The sequence below is a fragment of the Lactuca saligna genome, chromosome 8 (assembly GCF_052625555.1).
Source record: "Lactuca saligna cultivar CGN05327 chromosome 8, ASM5262555v1, whole genome shotgun sequence".
Taxonomy (NCBI): domain Eukaryota; kingdom Viridiplantae; phylum Streptophyta; class Magnoliopsida; order Asterales; family Asteraceae; genus Lactuca; species Lactuca saligna.
In genome coordinates, this window is record NC_136424.1 from 33,830,243 (window position 1) to 33,841,162 (window position 10,920).

At 36.6% G+C, this 10,920-nt stretch overlaps 2 long non-coding RNA genes and 1 pseudogene across 3 annotated transcripts; 1 reads left to right on the forward strand and 2 right to left on the reverse strand.

Annotated features, from left to right (window-relative positions):
- The first annotated feature begins 363 nt into the window (after positions 1-363).
- LOC145009023 (cytochrome P450 CYP72A219-like) lies at positions 364-8,578 on the forward strand (annotated as a pseudogene). Its single transcript, XR_013663720.1, has 7 exons — positions 364-625; positions 740-960; positions 1,023-1,267; positions 1,358-1,467; positions 6,005-6,284; positions 6,366-6,415; positions 8,212-8,578. The product of XR_013663720.1 is annotated as a cytochrome P450 CYP72A219-like (transcript).
- LOC145009024 (uncharacterized) lies at positions 3,411-4,310 on the reverse strand. Its single transcript, XR_013663721.1, has 2 exons — positions 4,009-4,310; positions 3,411-3,698 (listed from the first exon to the last, which is right to left on the reverse strand). It is a non-coding gene; the product is annotated as an uncharacterized LOC145009024 (long non-coding RNA).
- Positions 8,579-9,341: 763 nt separating the features above from the next.
- LOC145012005 (uncharacterized) lies at positions 9,342-10,244 on the reverse strand. Its single transcript, XR_013664354.1, has 2 exons — positions 10,053-10,244; positions 9,342-9,695 (listed from the first exon to the last, which is right to left on the reverse strand). It is a non-coding gene; the product is annotated as an uncharacterized LOC145012005 (long non-coding RNA).
- Positions 10,245-10,920: the final 676 nt, after the last annotated feature.

A 10,920-nucleotide genomic window follows, 5' to 3' on the forward strand; every position in this document is an offset into this window, starting at 1 on the left:
TGAATAAAAAAAAAAGAACCGTCATAGTGACAATAATTTTTTTGCATCGGCGAAACGCATTTTTGTACTAATGATAGCTTCGAGTCGCATGCGTTCATTAGTTTCCTGGTCCATATTTGGGATATATAGTGACTAGTGTGTTCATGCAATTGACACCACCTTCCAATATCATACAGTCTCCCATATAATGGTGAGGTGTGAAGAGTATCTCATTAGTCTTTAAATATATTGGGGGTCAAACGAAAAAAATACCAAACATATAGGCATAACCATACGTTACTGAAAAGTATAGGGGAGTTAAAGTGAAATTCTTCCATTAATAATTATCCTTTACCTCCTCCATCTCAATGTCACAAGATTCAAACTACTCTCCCTCATCATGGAAGTAAGTGCAGTATGGTGTGGTATGCTTGGAGATTTCTGAATTGGGTATGGCTGAAACCAAAGAAGAACGAAAAATGTCTAAGAGACCAAGGCCTGAACGGAAGCTCCTATAAATTCTTGTTCGGAGACTTGAAAGAGGTGGTTAACATGTTAAGAGAAGCGAAATCTACACCCATAAATCTAAATAATGAAATTGTCCCCCGAGTCTTGCCCTTTGACCACAAATCGTACACTGCTTATGGTAATTAAGTGTTTTCCCTTTTCTTTCCTCTATCTAACTGTTTACATATCATAGTTGTGAATTTTGATTCTTCCAAGTGATAGAAACCGATTATTGGGTTAATCGTATAATCAGGCAAGATTTGTTTCACATGGATGGGGACGACACCTAAGGTGCAAATAACTGATCCGTCTATGGTAAGGGAGGTCTTGGCAAATAACTATCAGTTTCAAAAGCCAAGAGGAGGAAACCCATTAATAAGGACGCTAGGAGCAGGTTTGACAGATGCAGATGGTGATCGATGGAGCAAACACAGAAAAATAGTCAATCCTGCTTTTCATGTCGAAAAGCTCAAGGTTGGTTTTCCTTTACTTATGTCTTTTTCCCATTGCACCATGAATAACAGAATTTTTTATAGCATATGGTGCCTGCAATCTATGTAAGTTGTGCTGAGATGATCAACAAATGGGAGGAAAGGTTAAAAAAGGAAAGGTCATGTGAAGTGGATGTTTGGCCTTATCTTCAAACGTTATCCAGTGATGTTATTTCACGTACAGCATTTGGTAGTAACATTGAAGAAGGGAAGAGAATCTTTGAACTACAACGTGAACTAGCAGTGTTAGTTATAGACGCTATACAATCACTCTACATTCCTGGATCGAGGTGCTTAATTATCTTTGCGAAAAATATTTTATTACATCGTTTTTCTATTGATCAAGAGACGATCTAATATAATTCGAACACAAATATTAGGTTTTTGCCAACAAAAAAGAATAACAGGATAAAGAAAATTGACCGAGAAGTGAGGGCTACGATAAGGAGTATCATTGACAAAAGAATAATCGCAATGAAAGCTGGAGAAAGTAGTAAAGATGACTTGTTGGGCATACTCTTGGATTCAAATTAATCGCAATGAATAATCGCAACGATATTTTGCAGGGTAAAGCACCAGATATGTCATACGTTGTGAATGGAAATGAATACAAGTATGGATATTACCTAGGTGATGGGATATACCCAGAGTATGCTACATTTGTTAAGTCTTTTTCTTTTCCAGCCGATGAGAAACGAAAATTGTTCAAGTTAGCTCAGGAATCTGCACAAAAGGACGTTGAAAGAGCATTTGGAGTCCTAAAACAAAGATGGCACATAATCAAGCATCCAGCAAGAACATGGGATAGGGCAAAACTAACGACAGTGTTGACTGCCTGTGTGATTTTACATAACATGATAATAGAAGAAGAGGGCAAAGCTATTTGTTCATATACCGACAACGATGCACTTAACCCACCTGCAGTAATACAAGTTGGCAGCCCGACATACTTCTCTAGGGTTTTGGAAATACAAAATCGTGAAACGCATCACAATCTACGACACGATTTGACCGAGCACATATGGGGGAGATAACACCAAGGGGGAAATGACGATGAAGACGAAGAGGATGAGGGCGATGATTACGACGAGAATGCAGACAGTGACGACGAGGCGGATGATGATGATGACAACGAGTAGTACTGTTCTACAGTTTAGTTGATTTGTTAGGTTTTATGTGTGTTTTACTAATTTTAGGTTTTAAATTTCTATGTTTTTAATTAATGAAAAGTTTTTTTTTGTTTTGTTTTTTTTTTTTTTTTTTTTTTTTTTTTGTATTTTCAAAAAATTTATTTATCTTATAAATTATGTTTTTTTATTTCATATAGTGTTACAAAAAATATAAAAATTTACCTATTTTAAAAATTATGTTATTTACTTACCAAAACGTTAAAATAATAATAATAATAATAAAAGTAAATGTTGTTAGTGGTGACCATTTCCATAGTGGAGTGGGTTGGTGGTGAAGGTGACGTGGCGCATATGTGGCACCACTTTTCCGGTGAGTTTGTAGTGACCACTCCATATAGTCTTATGATGCTATACATTCGATTCTCTCCAATTATGTTTTTCAGGTTAACATGGTTCTGCATGAGGTTCTTAGACTATACCCACCAGCAGTAGGACTAGGACGAATGACACATGAGGAAACGAAATTAGGGGATATGACATTACCAGCTGGAACTTTCCTCCAGTTGCAGATTATGCTTATGCACCATGATCGTGATGTATGGGGTGATGATGTAAGCGAGTTCAAGCCTGAAAGATTTTCTGAAGGTGTCTCGAAGGTGACCAAAGGACAAACATCATATCTCCCATTTGGTGGGGGTCCACGAATATGTGTTGGACTGAATTTTGCTTTGTTAGAAGCAAAAATGGCACTTGTCATGATTCTGCAACGTTTTTGCTTTCATCTCTCTCCATCCTATTCGCATGCTCCGCATACCATTGTCACTCTTCAACCTCAGTTTGGGGCTCATTTGATTTTGCGTAAACTGTAAATGATGTGTATTTGAGCACATGTTTCTACTATTGTCCTCTGTTTATGTTGCATATTGCAACTTTAATTACTCATTCAAATAGACATTAATTAAGTCATATTTATCGTTTATATCATAATTAAATATAGTTTCAACTTTCAACCCAACACTCGATATTTATGTTCTCCAAATTTTGAATATTGCAAGTTATGGTAATTAAGTTTTCATAAAAATCCAATTTTGAGACTGAATTTTTTATCTTAAATTAGACACTCAGTTTGTTAAACTTCTGACCAAATAACCGATCAACCTTCAAGATGTGTGCATAGTCATTCCTTCCTATAGCTCATTGCCAAATATAATGATAGAATCTTTTCTTCGAGATTAATTCGAATAACATTATCTGGATATAAAATTTTTGTGGACAGACATATAGAACGTTTAAAGAAAAGCAGTGGGTGGAAATTAATGATTTGAAATATTATTTTCTGATCTAAACAAGGGATTAATCAGATACATTATTTGATGTAGTAGAACCTCCGGTACCACTAGCTAGCAACATTCGGCCCTTCCCATTTTAGTCTTTCCACAGCAACCCTTCCTACAAAGGCTCCTACCTGGCATTGAACCGCATGGTATTCGTTTTGGTTTTGGTGATCCACTTCCACTTCCGCTTCCACTTCCACTACCACACCCGTCGGGTCCATCTCCTTGTTCTATAGGGTCATAATCGCAATTTGTAGCTGCATACATCAGTTTCAAATACTTTTAATCACAAAATCTGGAAATCCGTGATGAATGGAAAACAGATTAGCTAGCTATAGACTATTGATACTAAATACACGAATGAAATAAATATAGAAAACAAAATCAGACGAATATAACGCTACAACTCCAAAAGTAAGATAAAATCAAACTGTTTCCTTAAAAAAAAAAAATTAACTACACGTATTTACAATGCAACTTTAGTTACTTTATAAGAAATTAATACTGTAGCAGCTTCTATTAGCGTTTTTTTATTATTAACTGTGAGAGGTTTAGAGAAAACCGAACCTAGGTGGCGGACATGGTTGTCTGGAGTCCGAGCAGTGGCGGTGGTTGTAATGATGTGAGATGATGAACTAATGACGATGAGGATGATAAGAGCCAAGGTAAGTCTTCGTCCTTTTAAGATTAAGGCCATTTTTTTCAATGATTGAATGAATATGAATGTGTGAGTAACCATTTATGAAGGATCTATTTATACACGATCATTCATTCCCCAATGGTTTGTTCAATCAGTGTCCAATTATTTTGGTCAACGATATAGTCAGCATAAAGGAAACTGGTAAGAAAAGAGAGTGGCGCGCAGTTGTTAGCTATAGCCGCCTAAGAAATCCTACCTTCTTGCTCATTTCCTGAACTTTGTCTATGCAGTTTTGTCTTGGCTTCCAATATATCCGATGGCATTTTTACTTATCATATCTTTTTAATAATTATTTTATTAGCAGATTGCAAAATTAAATACTAATAATTAATTAATTGTAGTTTGTAAAAGTAATTATTAATAATTAATAGTTAATTTTACTTTTCTTAATAGATTAACATTATATATACATATTTTATTTTAATTATTACTTCAATGATTATTATTTATTAATCATTATATTATTAGTTGCAATTTATATATATATATATATATATATATATATATATATATATATATATATATATATATATATATATATATATATTTAATATTTAAATATTTTGTTTTAATTTTTTTAGTAAACGGTTCAAATCTTTTACATTATTATTTTATTAACTCCGATTTTGTTTTAGGTTTAATATTATTTTTTTTCCTCATATTCATAGATTGGCATAATAATGGGCACATACAACCTTTTGGTTCTTGCTTTTATATTTGGGTTATATGTTAATAAATACGCTTTAAAGTTTTCAAGTTTTCAGGAAATGTTTGGTCTTACCTTTTGATGTATTTTCAGTCTAGTGAAATTGCAAGTTTCGTTTAATTTTTTTTGTTTATACCGTTTTAGCATGCAAGTTTTTCCGATTACAACAAGTTGCTTAAAGACGTGGCAAACCACGTCGACGCGGACTAGGCTCAATCAGCGGACACGGCGTTGAGCCGGACATGGTAGCTTTTTAAGCTTGTTTAAAGAACAAGCTTTTGGCTAATTGGGCTAATGAAATAAAAGTCATTAAGTTTTTATAAAATCTTTGGTTTTACCCTTTGACCTATTTCAGGTTCAGTAATATCGAAATTTTTGTTTAATTTTTTCATTTATAGCTTTTTAGCAGGTTTTCTCGATTACAAGTTGCTTACAGAAGTTTTGTTTAATTTTTTCGTTTATAGCTTTTTAGCAGGTTTTGTCGGTTACAAGTTACTTATATACAAGGTGTCTAACTAGGGTTTCTAAGTAGGAGGTCTTGAGTTCAATCCCAGACAAATACTAACATGGTCGTTCAAAAAAAAAAAAAAAAACAAGTTGCTTACATACATGGCAAACCACGTCTAGACAAGCCAACTTTTTAAGCTTGTTTGAAAAACACACTATATTCGTAGGTGCGACCTTTGGGTGACAAGGGCAACACCTTTACCATTACACTAACTTTATTTGATGTCTCTAATGCTGAAAACTTGTATATACTATATGAAAGGTAGGAACCTTTTATTATTGTTATTATTATCATTCGTCTGCATAGTGCTCGATCCTTGTACTGAAATGTTATTCGGTGATGTTATTTCAGGTACAACATTTGGTAGTAACATTGAAGAAGGGAAGAAAATATTTGAACTACAACGGGAACTAGCAGTGTTAGTTATAGACGCTATACAATCACTTTACATTCCTGGATCGAGGTGTTTATCTTTCCGAAAAATATTTTATTACATCGTTTTTCTCTTGATCAAGAGACGATCAAATATAAATCACACACAAATACCAGGTTTTTGCGAAAAAAAACAATAACATGATAAAGAAAATTGACCGAGAAGTGAGGGCTACCAAAAGGAGTATCATTGACAAACGAATAATCGCAATGAAAGCTGGAGAAAGGAGTAAAGATGACTTGTTGGGCATACTCTTGGAATCAAATTACAGAGAAATTAAAAATGGATATAAGAATTCTGGATTAACCATTGATGAAGTAATCGATGAGTGTAAGCTTTTCTACTTTGCTGGACAAGAGACTACTGGAATCTTACTAGTTTGGACTTTGGTTTTCTTGGCGTAGCACACAATTGGCAAGAACGTGCCAGAGAAGAAGTTTCACAAGTATTTGGGCATGAAAAACCAGAAAGCGATGGGTTGAATCGTTTAAAAATTGTGAGCCTTTTAATACGTTTATAAAACCATACATCCTCCTATGATGCCATATATTCGTTTCTCTCCAATTATGTTTTCCAGGTTAACATGATTCTGCATGAGGTTCTTAGACTATACTCACCAACAATAAGATGAATGAAACATGAGGTGTAACATCTAGATTTCCAGGTACATTATTTATTCATTTATTTTGGAGATTATGGAAGGACTCGGTGAGTTGATGCTTAGACTCGCCAAGTAGGATCGCAATTTCTATCCGGATTAATGACTGGACTCGGTGAGTCGACTAGTGGATTCGGCGAGTCCGCGCTGTTTAATGAAACCCTAATCCCCGGGGTTTGAGACCTATTTAAAGGGGCTTATAGCCACCATTTGCGACCACCAGACCCCTGAGTGAAACCCTAAGCGATCTAAAGCGTTTGTAAGGAAGGAGAGGCCATTTTTTTATCCTTGTGTGAGTGTTTCTGCAAGAAGAAGGTGGCTAAGGCAAGAGGGAGCTGATGAGGGTGCTATTCTATGGATTTCAGAGCCTAAGAACTTCATATTGAGGTTTATATTCGATCCTTCTTAAGTTTTGGGTGTTAATCCTTGAGAGTTAGGGTTTCTAGACCATTTTGAGTGTGATTGATGGTGCAATTGGTCCCTTCTTGTGTTGAGGCTTCGGATCAGGATCCAAAGAGGTCCAGAGACCTTATCTCCCTGATCTTTATGGGGTGACATTGGGTAATATGAGCTTAGGGGGACATATTGAGGCCATTTCTTCAAATAGAGCTATTGGGTCTTCGCATGGGCATCAAGATCCTAACTTTACGTGTTTATATTGCTTAAGGAGGCCAAATCTATGGATTAGAGGAACGAATCTGACCTCAGGAGGTCATTTGAGCTTGAGCATGACATGAACTCGCCGAGTCCCAAGAGCAGACTCGACGAGTAGGGCTAGGGTTTTCCTATAGTTCACTCAGTGAGTAACTTGCCGAGTTGGGGGAATGACTCGGTGAGTCAGAGAGAAATAGAGGAGCGGAGTTCAAGGCGGAACTCGCCGAGTTCATAATAGGACTCGGCGAGTTGAGTCGGGGTGGCCCCCGCGATTCATGCTAGGTGTAACCCGTCGAGCAGGGGAAAGACTCGACGTGTCATGCGAGACTAGAGGGATAGTGGACACGCGTAGACTAGCCGAGTCGCCCAAGTGCACTCGGCGAGTTAGGTCAAATTTTGGTCGTTGACTTTGTTGACTTTGAGGGTTTGGTCAACAATGGGGTCTTTGTGTCAAGTGAGGGGTAAAATGGTCTTTTACCCTTCTGAGGGTGCCAAGAGAGGGTTGAGTCTAGTCTTAAGAGTTATATTTATGAGAGTATTTACTTTATGTTACTAGGCGGAGCCTAGATCATACTTCTACCGAGTCAGAGATTTACCGAGACATCTGAGGTGAGTCTTATCACTATACTTTACCTAGAGTGGTAACAGAGTTATGTGCTAGTGTACTATTGAGTTATGTGCCAGTGTATCTGTATGCTATTTATGTGTTATTGTGATATGTTATATGCATGATTTAGAGTTTCCAGAGATAGGACTAGTGGGTCCATAGAGTTAGGGCTAGAGGGCCCACAGAGAGTGGGACTGGAGGGTTCCACGAGACACACTGACCAGAGAGTCAGCAGACTTATAGCCTTGAGTGGCTAATATGTGTTAGAGAGGTATTTTGGGGAACTCACTAAGCTTCGTGCTTACAGTGTTTTGTGTTACGTGTCTCAGGTACCATCGATGATCGCGGGAAGGCGCTGACATGATCTGTACACACACTCACGAAGTTTATTATGATTTGGTCTTGGGATTTGTAATGAGATAATGTTGATACAATGTTTTCTTGAAAGTAATTATGAATGAATTTGTATGGTTTTAAAAAGCAAAAAATAGTTTTAAATTTTACGGTGTTACATGAGGAAACCAAATTAGGGGATATAAAATTACCAGATGGAACTTTCCACCGATTGCAAATTATGCTTATGCACCATGATCGTGATATATGGAGTGATGATGTGAGCGAGTTCAAGCCTGAAAGATTTTCTAAAGGTGTCTCGAAGGTGACCAAGGGACAAACATCATATCTCCCTTTTGGTGGTGGTCCACGTATATTTGTTGGACTGAATTTTGCCTTGTTAGAAGCCAAAATGGCACTTGTCATGATTCCACAACACTTTTGCTTTGATCTCTCTCCATCCTATTTGCATGCTCCACATACCATTGCCACTCTTCAACCTCAGTTTGGGGCTCATTTGATTTTGCGTAAACTTTAAATGATGTGTATTTTGAGCACATGTTTCTATTAGTGTGCTTGGTTTATGTTGCAATGCAACTTTAATTACTTGGTCAAATAGACATTAAGTCAAGTAAAATCGAAATTAAGTCAAATTTTTGGTTTACATCATAAATATGGTTTCTACGCAACCTTTGATATTTATGTTTAGGTTCTTAAAATTTTAAAAATTGCAAATTATCATAATTAAGTTTTCATAAAATCTGATTTTGAGAAAGATCTTTTTTCAAATTGGACACTTATTTTACTGATTTATTGTAATTCTGACCATTTAACCGGTTAACCATAGTTGCATTAAATGTTGACGTAGCACTTTGGATACTTCCCAGGCGAAAAGGGCGTGGGTTTCTTCCACCTCAACCAAAACCACCGTCACATTAAATCCTGTGTACTCTACACATGAGAGAGAGAGAGAGAGAGAGAGGCCCATCGGTGGTGCAGACCTGAGACCTTTAAGGCTTAGTCAGAGTCTTAGAATATTGGCCTTTCTATACACACATCCTATTTCCATTTTGAATCAAAATTAAAATTAACCAACATTATGGGATCTAAAACACAACACAAAGAAGTGACCATCGATATGGTACACATTCCATGTGGTACAAAGTTATGTGGATGAAGCTCATGCCGCTTTTGAAAGTTGACGATAGCCAGCCATGTTTGATTTTTTTTTCTTCTACTAAACTTGAGAACCATCTTGACAAATATAATGATAGAATCTTTTCCTCGAGATTAAAACAGCATTTCGAACAACATCTGTATATAAAATTATTGTGGACATACTCATACATATACGACTTTAGGTAAAAGCAGTCAAAAAGGGTGGAAATGATTTGAAATATTATTTTCTGATCTAAACAAGGGATTAATAAGATACATTATTTGATGTAGTACAACCTCCGGTACTACTAGCTAGCAACATTCGGCCCTTCCCATTTTAGTCTTTCCACAGCAACCCTTCCTACAAAGGCTCCCACCCGGTGTTGAACCGCATGGTATTCGTTTTGGTTTTGGTGATCCACTTCCACTTCCACTTCCACTACCACACCCACCGGGTCCATCTGCTTGTTGTATAGGGTCATAATCGCAATTTGTAGCTGCATACATCAGTTTCAAATATTCTTAATCGTTAGGGAAGGGTACAGGTCGTATGCACTCTATGTATTATAATTAATGTAGTTTGATCAGAAAATCTGGAAATTGGTGATGAATGGATTACAAATTAGCGATAGACATTCACAGTAAATACACGAATGAAATAATTATAGTAAACAAAATCAGAAGACTATAACCCTACAACTCCAAAAGGATGGTAAAATGAAACTGCTTTCCTAAAAAAAAGTTTAACTACACGTATTTACAATGCAACCTTAGTTAATTTATAAGAAATACTGGAGCAGCTTCTATTAGCGTTTTTTTATTATTAACTGTGAGATGTTTAGAGAAAACCGAACCTAGTTGGCGGACATGGTTGTCTGGAGTCCGAGCAGTGGCGGTGGTTGTAATGATGTGAGATGATGAACTAATGACGATGAGGATGATAAGAGCCAAGGTGAGTCTTCCTCCTTTTAAGATTAAGGCCATTTTTTTCAATGATTGAATGAATATGAATGTGTGAGTAACCATTTACGAAGGATCTATTTATACACGATCATTCCCCACTGGTTTGTTCAAACAGTGTCCAATTATTTTGGTCAACGATATAGTCAGCATAAAGGAAATTGGTAAGAAAAGAGCGTGGCGCGCAGTTGTTAGCTATAGCCGCCTAAATCCTACCTTCTTGCTCGTTTCCTGAACTTTGTCTATGCAGTTTTGTCTTGACTCAGGGTCGGCCCGTGGGCATGGGCAAGCTGGGCGACCGCCCCAGGCCCCCAAATGTTATAGGGCCCTAATTTTTAATTTGTTATTTTGGTTATATATTAACAATCCATTACTTTTTAACCTATTGGACTATTTCAAACCCCAATACTCTGATCAAGAATTAATCCAAAAGATGGAGTGCGGGAGAGAACGACTTACCTGACATGCGTCCTAATTCCAAGGTGTCGTAGCTCTTCAACAGTCAGATTTCTATAGAAAATCCAAACATTTCCATGGAAAATCCAAACGACGTCCTCTCCAAAAGCAAGAGTTAACGATCATTCTTCTATTTCTTATTCAAGATTTCAAGTTAATTGTTTTCTTTCATTCTTTTCTGATTTTCTGAATTCGTCCACAACAACCGTTAGTGAATCGAATGTTATTTTAGAATTGAGAGACTGATTGTGTCTCATTCTTTTCACGATTTCAAAAAAACGAAAAACTCTATTGTTTCCCTTCTTG